The sequence below is a fragment of the Eriocheir sinensis genome, chromosome 67, assembly GCF_024679095.1.
Source record: "Eriocheir sinensis breed Jianghai 21 chromosome 67, ASM2467909v1, whole genome shotgun sequence".
Taxonomy (NCBI): Eukaryota; Metazoa; Arthropoda; class Malacostraca; order Decapoda; family Varunidae; genus Eriocheir; species Eriocheir sinensis.
The window spans coordinates 8,371,071-8,391,732 of record NC_066575.1 but is presented as its reverse complement, the minus strand read 5'-3'; the positions used below and the strand labels follow the sequence as shown (position 1 = coordinate 8,391,732).

The 20,662-nt window shown below is 39.7% G+C and overlaps 1 protein-coding gene across 1 annotated transcript in view; it reads right to left on the bottom strand.

Moving 5' to 3' along the window:
- Nucleotides 1–1,277: 1,277 nt before the first annotated feature.
- Nucleotides 1,278–20,662, bottom strand: part of LOC126988051 (neuropeptide Y receptor type 6-like) — a 145,228-nt gene continuing 125,843 nt past the window's right edge. Inside the window, exon 4 of the mRNA XM_050845846.1 lies at nt 1,278–1,626. The gene's annotated coding sequence lies outside the window, so the exon portion shown is untranslated. The remainder of the gene's footprint in view (nt 1,627–20,662) is intronic.

The window sequence follows — 20,662 nt, the reverse complement described above, 5'->3', positions numbered from 1 at the left end:
GGCGAGAGAAAATACATTGTTTGTTTATGCAATAAGATAAAGAAAAGCTGGGATTGAAAGAGGCGGCAGAGGAGACAGACGAGAAGGAGGAATAGGAGTGGGAGAGTAAATGAGAAAAAAGACATGGATGTAGGAAGGAAGGAAGAAAGGAGGGGATGAATGAATGAAAGAAGGAAGGATGGAAGGAAAACAGGAAGGAAGGAAGTAAAACATAGACAAAGTTTTCCATATCTAGGTTGAAAGAGAAGGACAAGATTGAGAGGATAAGAGAAGGGATGAAGAAAAAAAAAAGATTTGAGAAGAGACGAGAAACAAAAAAGACTCAGGAACGACGGGAGAAAGGGATAAAGAATAAAGTTTTCAATAATTCAGGATAAAGGAGGAAGAAGGAAGAGAAAGAACATGAGAGAAGAAAACAGAAACAAAGATTGAAAAAGGAAATTGAAAAAGGAATAAAGGAATGAAAAAAGAAATACAGATAAAGTTTTCAGTATTAAGGGAGAAAGGAAGGGAAGTAGGAGAAAGGTGGAACATGAAGAAGGGGAAAATGAAAAGCAATGTAAAAAAAATATAGAGAAGATGAATTGGAGGAAAGGATTGTAGATAAGTTTGCAATATTTAGAGTGAAAGGAAAGGAAGGAGAGAAGGAGAACATGAAGAAAGGGGAAAAAGGAAGAGGAATGAAAAGGGAAATAGATAAGAAAAGAAAGAAGGAAGAAAAGACGTAAGAAAGGAAGGAAGGAGAGCGGAAGAAAAGGGGACTAGGAAAAAGGAAAAAAATATTGAGAAGGGAGATACAGATGACGAAAATAAGACAAGGAAAAAAATGAAGGAAAGAAAGGAAAAAAAAGGAAGAAAAAAGGACACACCACACAGAAAAGGTCAGTTTGGTCCCTTGTGAAGATAACCCTTGCATTCACATTTTTTTCTTTCTCTCTATCTCTCGTCCACCGCCAGCGCCGCCACCACCACTACCGCACTAATGAAAGGTCAAGTAAGGTCAGATCAGGCACGTTTCAAGGTCACTAGCACCGAGACACACGGTTTCAATCAAGTTTTTATTGTTTCGTGTCGTAAGGTTCAAAGGTCAGAGGTCAGCTCAAATCACGTGACCTTATTTACACTAGGAAAGACATGTGACCTCTGATGTCTGTCCTTTTTCTTCTCTGTTTTTTTTCTCGTTTTTTTATACTCCATTTCAACGTCATTTCCATGCTTTATATCACAACCATTATTTTCTTCTCCTCCTCCTCCTCCTCCTCCTCTTCTTTCACTTCGTCTTCTTCATCCTCCTCCTCTTCCCCGTTTATGACCTGATTTACGTTTCCTCTTTTATCATCCATTTCAAAGTCACTTCCACGCTTTATATCACAACCATTCCATTCTTCTTCTTCTCCTCTTCCTCCTCTTCCTCTTCTTCCTCTTCTTCCTCTTTTCTAACGTGGTTGTTGTTCTCTCTTCCACCGTCCATTTCAACTTCACATCCTTTCTTTATATCACAACCATTCCTTTCTTCGCCTCCTCTTACTCTTACTCTTCTTCTCCCTCGTCCTCGTCCTCTTCCTCGTCCTCCTCCTGCGTGCTCGGTAATCCTCACTTCCTCCCCTCCTCGCCTCCAGATGACGCCTGAAAGAGAAAACGGGAATGGTGTAATCAAAGTCTTAAAGAAAACGGCATGTCAGTTCCCTTCCTCCGCCTTCTCCTCCTCCTCCTCCTCCTCCTCCCACACGTCAGGTTGTTTTTGGTCTCCCTTTTCATCTATCAATTTTGGAATCTGAAGAGGACAAATAGGGAAAGCTTTCTGAGACTGGGTAGCGTGATTGATTTCTCTCTCTCCCTCTCTCTCTTACTCTCTCTCTCTCTCTCTCTCTCTCTCTCTCTCTCTCTCTCTCTCTCTCTCTCTCTCTCTCTCTCTCTCTCTCTCTCTCTCTCTCTCTCTCTCTCTCTCTCTCTCTCTCTCTGGGTATGTTTGTGTGTGTGTGTGTGTGTGTGTGTGTGTGTGTGTGTGTGTGTGTGTGTAACTGACTCTCTCTCTCTCTCTCTCTCTCTCTCTCTCTCTCTCTCTCTCTCTCTCCCTACCCCTCCTTCTCTCCCTCTCTCTCTGTCTCCCTTCTCACCACTTAAGCTCCCTCTCCACATACTAAAACATTTACCACGGAGAACGTAATTCGCCGCGTCCTACCCCCATGAGAGCCGCGGAGGCACTAGAGCAAGAAACTCCTGGAAAGACTGTATGTACCCTGCCTGACTTGCCTCGCTGAACCCCTCAACCCAGAAGCATGCGTTAGCTGGCATACCCTCACCTCTCTCCTCCTCCTCCTCGTCTTCCTTCTCCGTTGTTGTTTGTTATTGTGGTTTTCTGTGACCCTTATCCTTTCTTTCCTCTTCTTCATATTTTTGTTTCCACTTTTTCTGTATTTTGTGTCCGCCTTTCGCTTTTTCTTCATTCTAGTTTGTGGTTTCGTCTTTTATTTTTTTATTTTTTTTTTGTTACTTCTTCTTTTATAATCATTTCACGGTTTCCATAATTTGTCTCCTCTTCGTCTTTCTCCTCCTCCTCCTCCTCCTCTAACGTACCCAAAAGTTGTGAGGGTCTTGGTTTACGGTACTTCATACTTCAATAAAAAAAAAAACTTAAGCAATGCCGGCACGTTAGCGAAATGTATGTATTTATGTATGTATGTATGTAAGAATGAAGGCTTGTGAAGAAGTGTGTGAATGTGGTGTGTGTGTGTGTGAGAGAGAGAGAGAGAGAGAGAGAGAGAGAGAGAGAGAGAGAGAGAGAGAGAGAGAGAGAGAGAGAGAGAGAGAGAGAGAGTATGTCCATGGCTGTCTGTTCTTTATGTCTGTTTGGCTTTGTGTATGTCTGTGTTTGTGTCTGTCTAGCTGTCTTTGTTTGTATATGTCTTTTCTTGTGTGTCTGTCTGTGTATATATCATTGTCTGCCTGTATCTGTCTCACTATTTGTACATGTCTTATTTACTCCTATCTACTTGCCTATCTATTTGTCTATCTATCTGGCTGTCTATCTGTGTCTCTGGTTTTCACTGTCTTGGAGACGGGCCAAATAATCGATCAAAACATAATAAAAGATGAAAAAAATGTCGCACCACCAACTAAAGGCGGATAAAAGACAATAATGAAAGGGCTTGTGCTGTGCTGCGTTGTGTGGTGGCGACGAGGCGGCGGAGGAGGCTGCAAAGGGAAGACGCGAGGAGGAGGAGGAGAGTGTTCAAAAGACAGGATCAATTTGGACGCCCACAAAGGGTTTTATAACGTGTGACTTTCTTCGTCTAGTTTGTTCCTCTTGTTTGTTGTTGTTTGTGGTGGTGGTGGTGGTAGTGGTGGTGGTCGTGGTGGCGGGGATTGTCTGATGTTTGTGTTGGTAGTGATCCTGTTTTTGGTTGGTGTTGGTGGTGGTGAAGACGGTGTTATTGTTTGTGTTGGTGGTGAAGCTGTTCTTTGTGGTGGTGGTGGTGGTTGATTGTGTGATGTTGTTAGTGTTGGTAGTGATCCTGTTTTTGGTTGGTGTTGGTGGTAGAGAAGACGGTGTTATTGTTTGTGTTGGTGGTGAAGCTGTTCTTTGTGGTGGTGGTTCTGTATGGTTGGTGGTGATGTTCTTTTATTATTATTATTATTATTATTATTATTATTATTATTATTATTATTATTATTATTATTATTGTCTTAGATGTCTGTTGGTGACGATTACATTTATTTTTCGGTTTTTTTTCCTATCTTTTGCTTTTGTTTTTCTATTTTGCGGTTGTGGAGATCCTGTTAACCTTGTATTTCTTTTTACCATTATTATTACTCTTTCCATCATTATCCATATACACGACAATGTTATACGAATACACGGAAGCCTATCAATAGAATATGACCGATCAATCTGTACAGGACGAACACATTAAAAAAAGGCTGATATTATTGGACACACTCATGCAGACACAGGGAACTCTTGCATCGTAAAACACAGGTAAATTATGTAAAGTATAGACAGAAAACATACTGATAGATCTAAGAGAGAATAGACATAAAAAACACAGGTAGATATTATAGATAGCAGCCAAAAATACAGGTACATATCATAGAGTATAAACATAATCAACATACAAGTATAAATTAGAGAGTATAGACTGAAAACACAGGTAGATTTTATAAAGGAGTGACACATGAAAACACAGAAAGATAATCAAGCTAGTAGACAAACACACAGGTAGATATTGTAAAGCATAAACATTGATAATACTGGACATTTACATACTGACAAAGGGAGTCACACTCTCTAAAAACACAATAACCCGTGTATCAGAGAGGCATGCAAGGTGGCCGTATTGAAACGTGTATGAAATGTAGGTATGTAGAAGGTTAGGTTAGGAGAGCAAAGGAAGCGGATAGGAAAGGTTAGGTTAGGAGGGTGAGGGAAGGGGAGAGTGAGAGGGGTTTGTATTATGTGTGTGTGTGTGTGTGTGTGTGTGCGACAAATCCCCTTCCCACCTCTCATTAGCTCCACATTAGCATACTAAGCAAAGTTACAGGGGCGGCAGAGGATAGTGAAGGGAAGTTTGACAGACACCAAAGAGGAGGAGTAGGAGTAGGAGGAGGAGGAGGAGGAAGATCAGCAAGAAGAAGAGAAAGTGAAAGTTGGAGTATAACAATGGGGAGGAAGAGAAGACAACCCCCCCAAAAAAAGAGAGAAAACGAAAATCATAAATTGTAGGAAGAAAAGAAAGAGTAGGAAGATAAGAACCGAAGCAGGAATAGTAGGATGTTTAGGAGGAGGAGGGGGAGGAGGGGGAGGAGGAGGAGGAGGAGGAGCACATCGACCAGTAGCAGTGTGGGAAGGAAGGAAAGAAGAGCAGAAGAGAGGAGGAGGAGGAGGAGGAGGAAGAAGGAGAGGAAATTTCTTAATCTGATCCCTGACTGAGCACTTCTGTCTTCTTCTAATCGGAGGAAGAAGAGTTTAGGAAAGGCTAATAGGATGATCGGAAGAGAGAGAGAGAGAGAGAGAGAGAGAGAGAGAGAGAGAGAGAGAGAGAGAGAGAGAGAGAGAGAGAGAGAGAGAGAGAGAGAGAGAGAGAGAGAGAGAGAGAGAGAGAGAAAGGTTAATGCACTATGTATTTTTTTATAAAGATTAAGTTCATAGAAGTTTAAATATTAGAATTATAAATATTTAATCTCCTTCAAGCCGGATAAAAAGCTCAGAGGCAATATTTTAGAGACTTTTTGTATTGGTTTTCTTATTATTCTTATTCGTATCATCATTATTATTATTACTCTCATTGTTCTTGTTATCCTTCGTGTTAAAATAGTAGTAGTAGTAGTAGTAGTAGTTGTAGTAGTAATATTAGTAGTTAGAAGAGTTTCTGTAGACACGATATATAAATTCCCCCTTATAAATATCATCAACAATCTCATTTTATCTTATTCTATGTCTCTGTCTAATGTCCCGCTCCTCTCTCTCCCTCTCTTCCCTTCTTTCCCTTCTCAGATTCTTGCAACGTTTCTTACATAAATTATAAACTCCCTCCTATAAATATCATCAACAAGTTCATATTATTTTATTCCATGTCTCTGTCTAATGTCCCGCTCCTCTCTCTCCCTCTCTTCCCTTCTTTCCCTTATCAGATTCTTGCATCGTTTCTTACATAAATTATAAACTCCCTCCTATAAATATCATCACCAAGTTCACGTTATTTTATTTTATGGCTCTGTCTAATATTCCGTTCCTTTCTCTGTCTCTCTTCCCTGCTTTTCTTTCTCATATACTTACTACGTTTCTTATATATAATACAAACTCCCTCGTATAAATATCATCAACAAGTCCATTTTATTTTATTCCATGTCCGTCTTATTTACCGTTTCCTTTCTATCTTTCTTCCCTGCTATTCTTTCTCAGATTCTTGCTACGTGTCTTACTTCCCCGCGGTTTCTCTCTCCGTCTGCCTTCCTCAGTTAATCTAAGGCGAGTCGTCCCATTATTTAGTTTCTCGACTCACTGAACCATTGCGACAACTTTGTGCTTCACGGGACAGAGACGGATTAACGGGGCTCGCGTTATTAATGAATTTGCCTTGATATTAAACCCAGAGTGTGTGTGAGTGTGTGTGTGTGTGTGTGTGTGTGTGTGTGTGTGTGTGTGTGTGTGTGTTCTCTCTCTCTCTTTTATTTAAACTGACGATTCTATAGTTACACAACAGATTTGTATTTCGCCGACGACACTTTATGCGATCGTTCGATTAGCATATGTTTCTCTGTGCACTTTTTAGGGCTTAAAATGTCACTTTTTCTCGTGCATTATTTTAAAAGCCCTTTACACTTGCTCACTGTGTATTTAGCATCACTAGTGGCGTGGGGCATGTTCTTCGCCACCTGTGAGCAGCCACTTTTACCTGCTGGGTGGACATTTCCCTCACTGTTGGCCCTGCTGTAGTGAATGTGTTCCACTGGCGGGACACCCTGGAGGTGAAGGTCCGTTGGTGCTGGCTGGCGCGTGACCTCGGCACCCCGACCTGCTCGTGGCTGGAGAGTACCGTTCTCGTATCTCTCACAGCCTCTCGCGGGGGGAGCCTCAGTCTCGCCAGGTGTGGTACTCCTTGTACCTGGGCCTTGTGGAACACCACCAGCGCAGCGACGTCCCGGCGGTGTTCCAGAGTGTCTAGATGTATAATGTCCTGAGGGGGCGGTTGGGGGTTGTTCTCCTGTAACAGTCGCTGCACCCGTCGCTCCACCTTGTCCAGTCTCTGCAGGTGTGTGGCAGCGCTGGACATCCAAGTCAGAGCCCCGGACTCCAGGTAGGATCTTACCTGGGCCTTGTAGAGGAGCATAATTCCTCGCTTGTCGAGGAAATTAGCCACTCTACGAAGGGCAGAGACACGTAGGGAGGCTTGGTGGGCGACGTGTTTCAGGTGGCGGTCGAAGCGCAGCTCTCGGTCCAAGTCCACTCCGAGGATCCTGACGTAATCCTGGAGCGGGAGGGTGACGGAGCCAAACATCACCCTTCCTTCGACAGCTTGTGTGGCTGCCGGGGACCGAGAGATCACCATCACCTGAGTCTTCTCAGGAGCAAAGTTCACCTGCCAGCGCTCCCCCCACTCCCGTATCAAGCGTAGTTGCTGGTTGACCTCAGCAACCGCTTGCTGGCTTTCTTGGCGAGGGTAGGAGAGGGAGAGCGTGCAGTCGTCAGCGTATGCAGAGACTGCTGGCAGACTCCTGAGAAGGTCGTCGATGTACAGATTCCAGAGGACAGGTCCCAGCACAGATCCCTGAGGGACTGAGGCACCCACTGTGGAGGCTTCTTCCTTGAAGGTAGTCGCTCATCAGCATCAGCAGGTGTCCTTGAATGCCTTTGGCACGAAGCTTCTCCAGCAAGCCCGCGTGCCACACCCGGTCAAAAGCACCCGCAATGTCGAGGGCGACGACAATGGTATCCTGGCCGGTGTCTAGTGAGTCCTGTCAATCCCTGGAGAGGAGCAGCAGGAGGTCTGAAGTGGAGCAGCCAGATCTGAACCCAAACACTCTCTCTCTCTCTCTGCGACATTCAGCACATCTTATCGATTATTGATCAGAGAGAGAGAGAGAGAGAGAGAGAGAGAGAGAGAGAGAGAGAGAGAGAGTATCAGTAGCCCAATTATTCTTGAGTTCCTCCTCCACATTTTATCACATTACTTCTCCTCCTCGTCCTCCTCCTCTCTTGGGTCACTTTCCCTCCCTTACCTCACTAATACCTTAAAACTTTTCTAATTGTACCTTCTCTCTCTCTCTCTCTCTCTCTCTCTCTCTCTCTCTCTCATTACTCCATATCTTCCCTCATTTTCACATTTTTTTTTCTTTTTTTCTCATCTGCATATCTTAGGTTATTTTCTTTCCCTGCTCCTTCATTTTTTTTCCTCCCCTCCTCCCTCCTTTCCTCCTTCTCTCCTTCCTTCCTTCCCTCTTATCTTTTCCTTCTCTCTTGCGCCATTTCTCTTCCTTACCATTTATCTTCCTCCCCCTCCTTCCTTCCTTTCTTCCTTCCTATCGTACTTTCTTCCTAACATATTTTTCCTCTCACTTCATCATTCTCCTCTTATCTTCTTCCTTCCCCCATTAATCTTCCTTAAGTCATTCTCTCTCTCCCTCCTCCTCCTCCTCTCCCCTTTCTCCAATACCCTTATCTCTCTCCTTCCTTCTTTCCTGCGTTTCTTCCCATCCTCTCCTCTTCGCTTGCCTTCCTTCTCTCCTTTTATATCTCCTCCTTACATTCTCATTTTCTTTCCTTCTTATCAAGCTTGTTTTCTTCACTCTTCCTCTATCGTTTCCTTCCTATGTCTTTCCTTATCTCCCTACCTCCCTCCACTCTACTTATTCTCTTCTCTCTCTCTCCCTGTTTTCCCCCTCCCTCCCTTCCTCCATGTTTCTCTCCCTCTCCATGCTTTCCTTTATATTCTTCCGTGCTCCATCCCTCCCTCCCTTCCCTCCCTTCCTTCCACCCATATCCCTTCCTTCCCTCCCTCTCTCTCTCTCCCTCCCTCCTTCCCTCCTTCATTACCCTCCCAGCATGACATGGGTCGCTGCGGCTGACACTGACGGCCGATGAGAGTCAAGCTTCTCCCTCACTCACTCTCTCTCTCACTCACATTTACTTACACGCTTTTTATATGCATACTCAATCTCCTACTTACTGTTCTGTTACTTCCTATTACTTACTTATAATGTTACTGTTTATTACTTATTATTCCTAGCCTTTCTCCCTTTCAGTCAGTCGGTCAGCCAGTCACTCACTCATTTTTTTTTCTCTTCTTTAATTCGTTACTTCCTTTTTTTCTTATATTTTTTACCTTTCTTTTTACCTTCACTGTAGTTCCTTCTAATTCCCTTTTTCTTCTTGCTTTCCTTCCTTCCTTCCCTGCATCCTATCTCTTCATTCTTTGTTTTTCGTTTTTTCAATAACAAATCTTCTCTTCTATTTGTCTGTATTTTTATGCTTGACTCTTTACAGTAGTAGTAGTAGTACTAGCAGTAGCAGCAGCAATAGTAGAAGCAGCAGTAGGAGGCGATGGGGTCCATTGGTGCCGTTAATCTTGGTTTTATCAGCCCCGTGTGTGCGTCGGGCCGCGTTCATTTGCCGGTTAATTAGTGTGGTCTGGTGTTGCCGGCCCCGCGGTGTGCTGGCGGTGAGGTGTGTTGCCGTCACCGCTGGGTTGCTTGTACGAGTGTGTTGCTTTTTTTGTTATTGTTGCTGTTGTAGTTGTTGTCCTTTTTGTTGTGGTTGTTGTTGATGTTATTGCTCTTGCTGTTCTTGTTCTTCATTTTTTTCTTCTTGTCCTAGTTGTTGCTGTTATTTTTTTTATTTAACATTACTACTACTACTACTACTACTACTACTACTACCACTATTATTACTGCTACTACTACTACTACTACTACTATTATGACTAAAACTAATATGCTTCTATCACTTTTACTGTGTGTGTGTGTGTGTGTGTGTGAGAGAGAGAGAGAGAGAGAGAGAGAGAGAGAGAGAGAGAGAGAGAGAGAGAGAGAGAGAGAGAGTTGTGTTGTGGTTGCGTTAGTCTGTGTTTTCTGTGTTAGTGGTGTGCAATCTTTTTAGCGGTGATGATGATGATGATGACGGCTGTGTAATGCGCTCCTCCTGTGTGTGGCCAGCGATAATGGAAGGGAGTGGGATGCGTGATGGGCCGGGAATTGCTAAACACATACACTTTTTTTTATCATATATCTCAGCTCGCACGAAGTAAATTAACTAGTCTTCGCGCTAAGGGAAATAAAGACGAGCGACAGTATTGAAGTGCATCCGACTATTGAGTTTATTTTCCTTTACGATCATAATTCTTGTTCGTGGAAATGGTTAAGGTATTACGTGGTTTATAATAGTATGTGATGAATGATTTGGGAACAAGGGAGTAAATGAATAATGGAAGACTAAAATTCAAGGGATGTCTTCAGAAGTGGTATGTAACAGGAGTCGGAGTCGGTAAAAATATCTGACTCCTTATAATAATCTCTCTCTCTCTCTCTCGACTATAAAAAAAATAATATACGAAAAGCTACAATGTTACCAAAAGCCTTCAATCTCTTTCTTTCCCTTTCCGCATTATTACCAGAAACATAAACTCCTCTTTTTTCCTGTTCCCCTCACCAGAAAAAAAAAAACTCGGCTCTTTCCCTTCCATCCAATCTCTGCAGTGATATAAAAGTCACGCGCTAGTCACTTGTGTCTCTGCATCGTATCCTGTGACCCGAACTTATCATCATCATCATCATCATCATCATTGTTAGTCGGCAATTTGGTGTCCTTGGCATTGAAGATGAGACGCAACACTAATCCCTTGAGTGTGTGTGTGTGTGTGTATATGTGTGTGTGTGTGTGTGTGTGTGTGTGTGTCAGGGATATAGACAGATAGATCGGTAGTTTAATAGATACAGGGGTAGGTTTGGTCATAATACACACACACACACACACACACACACACACACACACACACACACACACACACACACACACACGACAGGGACAGCTTAATCCACTACACCACCACCACCACCACCACCTCCTCCTCCTCCTCCACGTATAAAGCGCTTGTCATGTAATCCTCCCGCCATACACAACAGAGCTAAGCGTGTGTGGCTCAACGCTGTCCATTTCGCCTTCCTTCATCCGTGTGCAAAACCCATCCCCCTTCATGCATTTCCAAACACCCCTCTCACACACCCTCTCCCTACCCTTCACTCCCTTAGATAGATAGATAAATAGATTGATAGGTAGGTAGATAGATAGATAAGTTGGTAGATAGACGGATAGATAAATAGATAGATTGATTGGTAGATACGTAGATTGGCAGATAGATAGACAGATAGAAATACAGGTAGATAGATAGAAAGATAGAGAGGTAAACATTGCCTTATGGATAGGTGGATAGTTATAGATATTTAAATGACCATAACATACATTTGGCATTCGATAATATTACTTTGATCCTTAGGAAAAAAAAATATCTGGCAGAGTGTAATTAAAATATAAACAGCGAACAACTTCAAAATACATATTATTTTTTTCTTCGGATATTTTCGGATTGTTTTTCTTATTGGATTTGGAGTTTTTGGATTTTTTAGGATTTTTTTCAGATTTTTCTCATTTCTGTATATGAAAAAAAAATCACTATATTTCCCCTATAATATAATCACACTATATTTTCGGCTTTTTCTCTTACTGGAATTGGACTTTTTTTGGATTTTTTCTGATTTTTCAATTCATATTTTTTCTCATTCTTGTATACAGAAAAAAAAGAAAAAAAATCCATCACAATACTTCCCTCAAACATGTAATCACACTTTCCAAACATTAACATTTACCTTCCTTTCGAAACCCTCCAATGTCTTCTTCTTTTTACCTTTATCAACTTGTTTTCCCATCTCTAACACACCCTTACCTGGACAGCTCTTCTTCGTTACGTGATACACACCTGAGAATACCTGTCCCCTGGAACATCACGAACTCTGTAACCTCACACAATCTCTCTCTCTCTCTCTCTCTCTCTCTCTCTCTCTCTCTCTCTCTCTCTCTCTCTCTCTCTCTCTCTCTCTCTCTCTCTCTCTCTCTCTCTCTCTCTCTCTCTCTCTCTCTCTCTCTCTCTCTCTCTCTCTCTCTCTCTCTCTCTCTCTCTCTCGTGTATATATTCCCACCAAGGTCCTCTCAACAAGCTCACCAAAGAGATTTGCCTTCCTAACAAGGCCTCAATAGACCAGCCAGAAAGGGTACTGAGGAGAGACACAGACAGACAGACAGACAGGGAGAGAAGATATGAAGACGGAAACATTCACACATATAGACAGACAGACAGAAAATTCGACTTCTGCTGATTGACACAGACACATGTATTGATCATTTTATAGTTTGATAGACGGATACATTGATAGATAGACCTCGTGCCATAACACACACACACACACACACACACACACACACACACACACACACACACACACACACACACACACACACACACACACACACACACACACACACACACACACACATCGTTTTCCTCATCCCCCTTTTCATTTCACATACTTTACTGCACATCCTCCTCCCTCCCCCCATCCCTTTCCTCCCCCTCCTCTTTATTCATTTCTTTCCATATATTCCACGCCTCCCCCTTCTCTTCCTCTCCTTTCCTCCTCCCCTTTATTCCCCTCTCCCTTTATAGCATTCCTTCCCTCCTACACTCCTTTTTCTTTTATTCAACTTTACTTCTATCCATTCACATCTCTTCTTTCACTCTCCTTCTTTTCTTTCTTTTCTTTGTTTTCATTCTACTTTCTTTTGTAAGCTTTCTTTTTCCCTTCCTCTTCCTCACATTTTCTTCCTTGCTCTCACTTTCTTCTCTTCTCTTCCTCCCAAAACCTCGTTCCGTATTGCCCTTCCCTCTATTCCCCAATCCAATACCTTTCTAAATCTTCCCTTCCCCTTCCTTTACCTCTCAACTGCTTCTTCCGTTCTCCTTCCTACTTCCTTTTTTCCTCTTTTCCTGTTCCTTCTCTTTCCACCTTTCCTCTCTCTATTTCCCTGCTAAGCCTCCCCTTTACCTCCCCTTTCATCAGCGCCTATCCTCCACTTCTCTCTTACTCTCCCTTCCTTGCTGTCCCTCTTTTCTTTTCTACCCCGCATTGCCTTTCCCTCTCTTTCCCCTTCTCCCCATCCCCTCCCCTACCTTTCACCTACTCCTGTCGTTCTCCTCCTTCCTCATTCCTTTTCCTTCCCTCTTTTCCCGTTCCTTCTCGTTTCTCCCTTTCTCTCTCTCTTTCCCTATCACCCACCGTCCCCAGCCTGCCAAAAGCCTGCCACCAGCGACTCCTGTAAGCCTCCCAGCGCACTTCTGGCTCGCTATTGTCCGGTCCCGTATTTTTGTTGCTGCGGGTATTGGGCTTAAAAGTGAGTGCTTCCTTTAAAGAATGTAAAGAATAAGTCACGGCCAGCAGCTTACGAGCCAGTCAGGGAGGGAGAGAGAGAGGGGAATGGGGGAGAAGAGAGAGAGAGAGAGAGAGAGAGAGAAAATTTATTTTTTAATAAAAGTTTAAAATTTGTAGAGAATATGCCATCAAGAAGAGAGAGAGAGAGAGAGAGAGAGAGAGAGAGAGAGAGAGAGAGAGAGAGAGAGAGAGAGAGAGAGAGAGAGAGAGAGAGAGAGAGAGAGAGAGAGAGAGAGAGAGAGAGAGAGAGGCAAACTGACAGACCGATAGACAGGGAGATGATTTTATTTTTATCTGTTTGTCCCATTCTCTCTCTCTCTCTCTCTCTCTCTCTCTCTCTCTCTCTCTCTCTCTCTCTCATGTGACATAATTAAGCACAAACACACCTTGGCCCTCACTTAGTTAACAAAACATTCACCTGCCACGTAAGTAATGTTGGCCTCACCTCACCTCTTCATGTAGCGTGGAGCCTAATTAAGAAAAACGAGAGTAAAAAGACACCTCTCACTACTTTTGTTTCTTTTCATTCCCGCGGATTAATATTACAAGTAATTTTGTATGTGTTGAGAGAGAGTGGTGGAAATATATTATAATGGATTCTCGATTTACGCGCTTTGTTTACTTTAACGCGAGCCAAACGTTTTAGGAAACTTTTTAATATTAGAGGAATGTTTAGATTACACGATTTTCATAACTTATGCGGTATCTCTTGTTACGGAACACTCGCGAAAATAATAATGAGATGTAACACTTGGGAGCTTTCTTTCCGCAATACAAATATAGTTTAAAAGCTTCAGTCAAGTCTTTCTTCTTTTACTTCTTTCTGAGAGCTGAGAGATATTCGCTGCCAAGAATAAAGTTCGCTTTGAAATTCCATCTGCGGTCTGAGTTAATAATGGTTTTCTTCTGTAGGACCTATACTGATTATCCTTTTGGTGGCATTTTACACATTCAACCCTGACTCTTTCTTTTTACATTAAACGAAACAGCTCAAGGACAAAAATAAATGGAGAAAAAAAAAGAGAGGGTGATGCATTTTTAACAGAGTACAGAATGAAGACACTTCCTGTACCTAAATTGATCATACTTTTGGTACCCTTTTATACATTCAACCTTGTCTTTTTTTCTACAGTAAAGGAAGCAGCTCAGGGACAAAAATAAAATGGGAAAAAATGCCCGATAGTCACTACCTCCATAAAAGAAAGTTTAGATGAGTGTGCTAAGGGAAGTCTGTATTAAGTTAAGTTGAGGGCATACGCTATAGCTGCGCGTGGTCTCGGTGCTCATCTCCGTCACATTAGCCCTTTATTGGTCTCATAATTAAAATGCAACAGAAAACTTTAATATTTTTTCGTAAACTTTATATTTTGTTCTTTAATCCTATCGCTTAAACCAGACTGTATTGATTTATGTTCATTACTTATCGCATATTTTATCTCTGTCATCCCGGGTGGAGTGGAAAAAAATGGGCGGCTTTTCCGATACCTACGCCCCTGTCCACCCAGCAGTGAATGGGTACCTTGTATTAATCGGGGGTTGTATCCCGTCTCCTGGGATCTGTTTCGTTCTCCTATAATTCCTTCCCCTCCTGTCTCTCTCCGGCATATGACCACAAACGTTGCGCCGACTAAACGAAACTTTCCAACTTTTCTATCTGTCATCCTTACTTGTCAGTTTATTACGTGTGTTAGGGTTACAGACTATAATTTGTAGTATTTGTAGTACTCTTCCGACAGTACCTACTGTTACGTGTTTAGTTATAATAGTAGTAATAATAGTGACTAATAATAACCTTTTCTCTTATTTTTATATGCATAATAAGTTATGAACTGCATTATCTAGTACTTTGATCTGCCTTCCGCCTGCATCCATTAGGCCGTTAAGATAATTCATACACTATCTCATCATCCTTTAAAATCACCTTCATCGTATTATTTGATCACTTGGCAAGACTCTCAGACTTACGTAATATCCGCTTTGCATTTTATTTCTCTCGAGTAAAGTGGAGAGCAAACAGGCTGAGGATGAGACACGATAAGCCTCTCCCGGCACTGGCTGATCTGATGCATTGTTCTGTCGGTGCCGAAGACTGTATGTGTGTGTGAGGCGCTGAAATCATACGTAACGCAGAGGTCATATTCTTCAACATTTCGACGCCCAAGCACACACATTTAGGCTTTCGTAGGAGTTTTGGGCATTTTCAGGGGTAGTTTTACGACCCCAATGTTAGTCTGACCTTTCTTCTGTACCATGAACCTAAGAAAACACTCATGAGAACCCGACTGGTCTCCGTTATGGCCTTTGGAAATAGTTGATGTGAGAGGTGGTAGCGTCTGACAAAACCGACGTAAAGTTCTTAAGCCATGCCGCCCACCTCTCTGTTTTGTGGTTATGTGAAAGAAAAATATTTGCAGAGTTAGTAGTGAGAAATATAGTTGTACAAAGAGTAAAGCAGGTCAAGGAACATTTAGATAGAGAGATAGATTAATAGAAAGAAAAATAGATAGATAGATAGAGATATATTGATAGATAGATAGACAGATAGAAAGATGACGGAATATGGGAGAAGAGAGAGAGAGAGAGAGAGAGATCATGGGCTTTAGAATTGAAGGTTTTGTCTTTTGCTAAAAATACTGCGAGATTAAGTTGTGTGTGTGTGTGTGTGTGTGTGTGTGTGTATGTCGATAAGAGAGAGAGAGAGAGAGACTTGACTTCCTTTTCCATTCATCCACAACACTGATAAGGAAGATAGACTGCCCTTGTTTCTATTGAGAGTTCTGAATGGAATTAAATACACCGATACATATTGAAAATCCATTGATTCCTATGAACTCTGTGCCTGACCCAATTGCTGGACTTGTATGATAGTAAATTCACATAAAAAGATGAGACTTTATTATTTGTTAGTTGTGGTGTAATATATATATGCTAATGTTCTGTTATGTAATTTTTTTTTGCACTCGTACTAAAAATAGAGCAAACTGATGGAAAAGGAAAGGAAATCGTGTCAATGATATGCTACTATTTACATTTTCAAATCGGGGTTCTGAGCTTCTTTGATGTATAGGGAAAGCCATAGCAAACCGAATTGGAACCTATACCCGTACCCTTCTTCTTTCATATCTTCTTTTTGGTGTTGCCAGAGCCATCGAGTTGCTGCGTGTGTTGAAAGTCGGTACTAATAGTGTGGGGACGTGAGATGTTTGTGGTTATGTGTTGGCATCAGTGGGGGAGCTTTTTGTAGGATTTTTGTCAGCGGATTGTGTTGGTAACAATGAGGAAAGGACAGAATGAAAGAAATAGATAAATATATAGATAGAGTTGGTAATAATGGTAATAATGAGGAGTATAAGAACCGAAGAAGCTAGACTGATTGATTGATTGATAGATAGATAGATAGATAGATAGATAGATAGATAGATAGATAGATAGATAGACAAAGAGAAAAAGATTGATTGCCTGTCAGACATATTCGGTGCACCCACTTTAAATGATAATATAGGAGAGAGAGAGAGAGAGAGCTAACATCTATTAGTATTTAAATCTTAAAGGTGGCGTGGGAACTAACATAAGCATAAGTTTTAGCAGCGAAAGAGAATGACAGAGACAGAACGTTCAGTTGCGAAGGATTCTTAACAACAGGGTGAGAACTAATGGGAGAGGAGGAGGCAAGAGGGAGAGGGAACACAGAGCCTGGGAGAAAAATGTGACCAACCTATTTAAATGTGTTGTTCCTGCTGCTTCTGTTGAGAGGAAAAGTGAGGTCGAGGCGGCAGCAGTGAGTGGAAAGAGAGAAGCAAAGTGTGGAGTGGCAGATGTGGTAGGAATAGTTGTAGTAGTAGTAGTAGTAGTGGTGGTGGTAGGAAAAGTTATAGTAGTAGTAGTGATGATTGTTGTTGTTGATGTAGTAATATTAGTAGTTTTAGTGGTTTTAGTGGTGGTGGTGATGCTTTTGGTGGTAGTGGTGGTGGTGGTGTTTGTCATAGAGAATGTTGGAGAGTGTGATGGTGATGGTGGTGGTGATGGTGGTGAATTTGGTGAGGTTGATTTTGGCCATATCACCACCACAACCATCATCACTATCTATATCAAATGCATCACCTTCCTTCCAAAATTCATCACCATCATCACCACTACCATCATCATCTTTCGGTTCCATAAAAAAAAACTCACCAAACAATTAATTTATTTTTACAGCCCTCAACGGATAGGACGCGCGGTTGTCACGTATTATATGATTGATTAATTACTCGATTCATTTAGTAGTGAACACAAGCACTGGCTACATTGGCGGGCGGAGTGGCGTAACGTGCAGGGGGGAAAAATTAGTAAGGGCGGAATAATATGCTTCTTTTTATTTAATATTAGAAGCTGACAATCATTAGGTTATTTTCTGTGTTTGTGTGTGAGAGAGAGAGAGAGAGAGAGAGAAGGGGGGTTATGTGTGTATGCTTTTCTGTGTGTGTGTGTGTGTGTGTGTGTGTGTGTGTGTGTGTGTGTGTGTGTGTGTGTGTGTGTGTGTGTGTGTTCTTATCTTAATTGTTTTTTTTTTTTTTTTTTCCTCAGTCGTGTTTTCTGCCACTCTTAATTTAATACTTTTTGTCATCACGAGAGGATTTTCATTTTCGTTCTTGCCTTTCTTGCAAAATTAATGAGATTCCTTACTCACATTCTATCTTTTTTTTCATGATATTTTCTTTTCTCGGTGCATTTTTCATCGCCTCCAGTTTAATTAAATTTTTATTGTTTTATGTACTGGCTTTGCATAATTATTTTGTGTATCTTTTATATTTCCCTTTTTATATTAGTTTATTTTTTTATATTTATTTTGGAGGAGGATTTCATCAGCGTTTTTAATATTAATTGTTCGATATTTTTTTTTGTTTATTTAAGATATTGTTTTATTCTTAATTTCCATATATGATTATTTTCTATATCTACGCTCTGTTTTTCTTAATATCGATACTTCTATTTTTTTTTTGTGGTTATCCTCTTATATGATTTCTGTTTTTTGCGGTTTCTCATTTCTTTCATTTAATTTAATTTAATTTCAGTTTATTTCTCATTTCTTTCATTTCATTTCGTTTCATTTCATTTCAGTTTATTTCTCGTTTATTTCATTTCATTTCATTTCAGTTCAGTTTATTTCTCATTTCTTTCATTTCGTTTCATTTCATTTCAGTTTATTTCTCATTTCTTTCATTTAATTTAATTTCAGTTTATTTCTCATTTCTTTCATTTTATTTCAGTTTATTTCTCATTTCTTTCATTTCATTTCATTTCATTTCAGTTTATTTCTCATTTCTTTCATTTCATTTCATTTCAGTTTATTTCTCATTTCTTTCATTTTATTTCAGTTTATTTCTCATTTCTTTAATTTCATTTCATTTCATTTCAGTTTATTTCTCATTTCTTTCATTTCATTTCATTTCAGTTTATTTCTCATTTCTTTCATTTCATTTCAGTTTATTTCTCATTTCTTTCATTTCATTTCATTTCAGTTTATTTCTCATTTCTTTCATTTCATTTCAGTTTATTTCTCATTTCTTTCATTTCATTTCAGTTTATTTCTCATTTCTTTCATTTCATTTCATATCAGTTTATTTCTCATTTCTTTCATTTCATTTCATTTCAGATTATTTCTCATTTCTTTCATTTCATTTCATTTCAGTTTATTTCTCATTTCTTTCATTTCATTTCATTTCAGTTTATTTCTCATTTCTTTCATTTCATTTCATTTCAGTTTAATTATCATTTCTTTCATTTCATTTCAGTTTATTTCTCATTTCTTTCATTTCATTTCATTTCAGTTTATTTCTCATCTCTTTCATTTCATTTCATTTCAGTTTATTTCTCATTTCTTTCATTTCATTTCATTTCAGTTTATCATTTCTTTCATTTCATTTAATTTCAGTTTATTTCTCATTTCTTTCATTTCATTTCATTTCAGTTTATTTATCATTTCTCTCATTTCATTTCAGTTTATTTCTCATTTCTTTCATTTCATTTCAGTTTATTTATCATTTCTTTCATTTCATTTCATTTCAGTTTATTTATCATTTCTTTCATTTCATTTCAGTTTATTTCTCATTTCTTTCATTTCATTTCATTTCAGTTTATTTATCATTTCTCATTTCATTTCAGTTTATTTATCATTTCTCATTTCATTTCAGTTTATTTCTCATTTCTTTCATTTCATTTCATTTCAGTTTATTTCTCATTTCTTTCATTTCATTTCAGTTTATTTCAGTTTATTTCTCATTTCTTTCATTTCATTTCATTTCAGTTTATTTCTCATTTCTTTCATTTCATTTCATTTCAGTTTATTTCTCATTTCTTTCATTTCATTTCAGTTTATTTCTCATTTCTTTCATTTCATTTCATTTCAGTTTATTTCTCATTTCTTTCATTTCATTTCAGTTTATTTCTCATTTCATTTCATTTCATTTCAATTTATTTCTCATTTCTTTCATTTCATTTCATTTCAGTTTATTTCTCATTTCATTTAATTTCATTTCAGTTTATTTCTGATTTCTTTCATTTCATTTCATTTTATTTCATTTCATTTCAGTTTATTTCTCATTTCTTTCATTTCATTTCATTTCTTTTTTCCGGTTTGTCATTTCTTTTTGGTTTATTATTGTTGTTTTTCTGTGAGCCTTACCTTTTCTTTTCTTTTTACTTCTATTTTCGTTTTCCTCTTGTATTTTGAGTCTGCGTTTCATTCTCCCTTCATTCTGCTTTGCTATATTTTCTTCCTATATATTTCCTTCTTATTATTCTATTTTATTTCCATTTCACGGTTTTTATAATTTACTTCCTCCTCCTTTCTTTTTCTCCTTCTCCTCCTCCTCTTCTTCCTCCATTTTTTTTTTGTCCTCTTTTCCGTGATTTCACTCTTCTTATTTTTCTTGTCATTGAACTTTTCTTCCTTCTTCTCTTCCTCTCACAAAGTCGCTTCTTCCACATTTGTCAAACTTTTCTTATACTTCTTTCATAATTTTTCCTGCGTATATTTTCCAGTCCAATATTTTTTCTTATTTCCCTCATTTTTTCTCACATTTTTCCAGCATCCATCATTCCTCCTATAATATTTTCATTTGCCATATTTCTTTCTTATTTTCCATCTTTTCCTCTCTCTTTCAACTTCTCCTGTTCTTTACTTTTCAACGCTTTTCTTATTTATTTTTATCCTGAACTTATTTTTTTCTTATTTTCGTTCATGTTTCTTCTTTGTTACTTTCATTCCTTTTCTTTTCTTTTCTTTTTATTATTCTCTTTTTGTTCATCTTTTCTTACCTTTCTCTCCGCCTTATCCTCTCTTTGTGTCTCTTATTTCTTTGTTTGTTTTTGTTTTCTCTCAGTTCCTCGCCTTTCTTACCCTCTCTGCTTCTTCCTTCTTCCTTCCTTCCTCCTTGTCATCCAATACTGTTTTTCTCTTTTTAAATTCAGTCTTCCATCTTTCTTTCTGTTCTCTCCTTCGCTTATTACTTCGTTGTTTTAACCCTTGCGTCGTACATTCTCTTCGCTCTGTTTCCCGCTATCCCTCTCTCTGTCAATCTGTCTCTCCACTTCTTCCCAGTCTCTCTTTCGTATTGCGACATAACTCTCTCATCACACATTCTTTTCTGCAAATTTCTCTCTCTCTGTCTATCTGTCTCTCCACTTCTTCCCAGTCTCTCTTTCG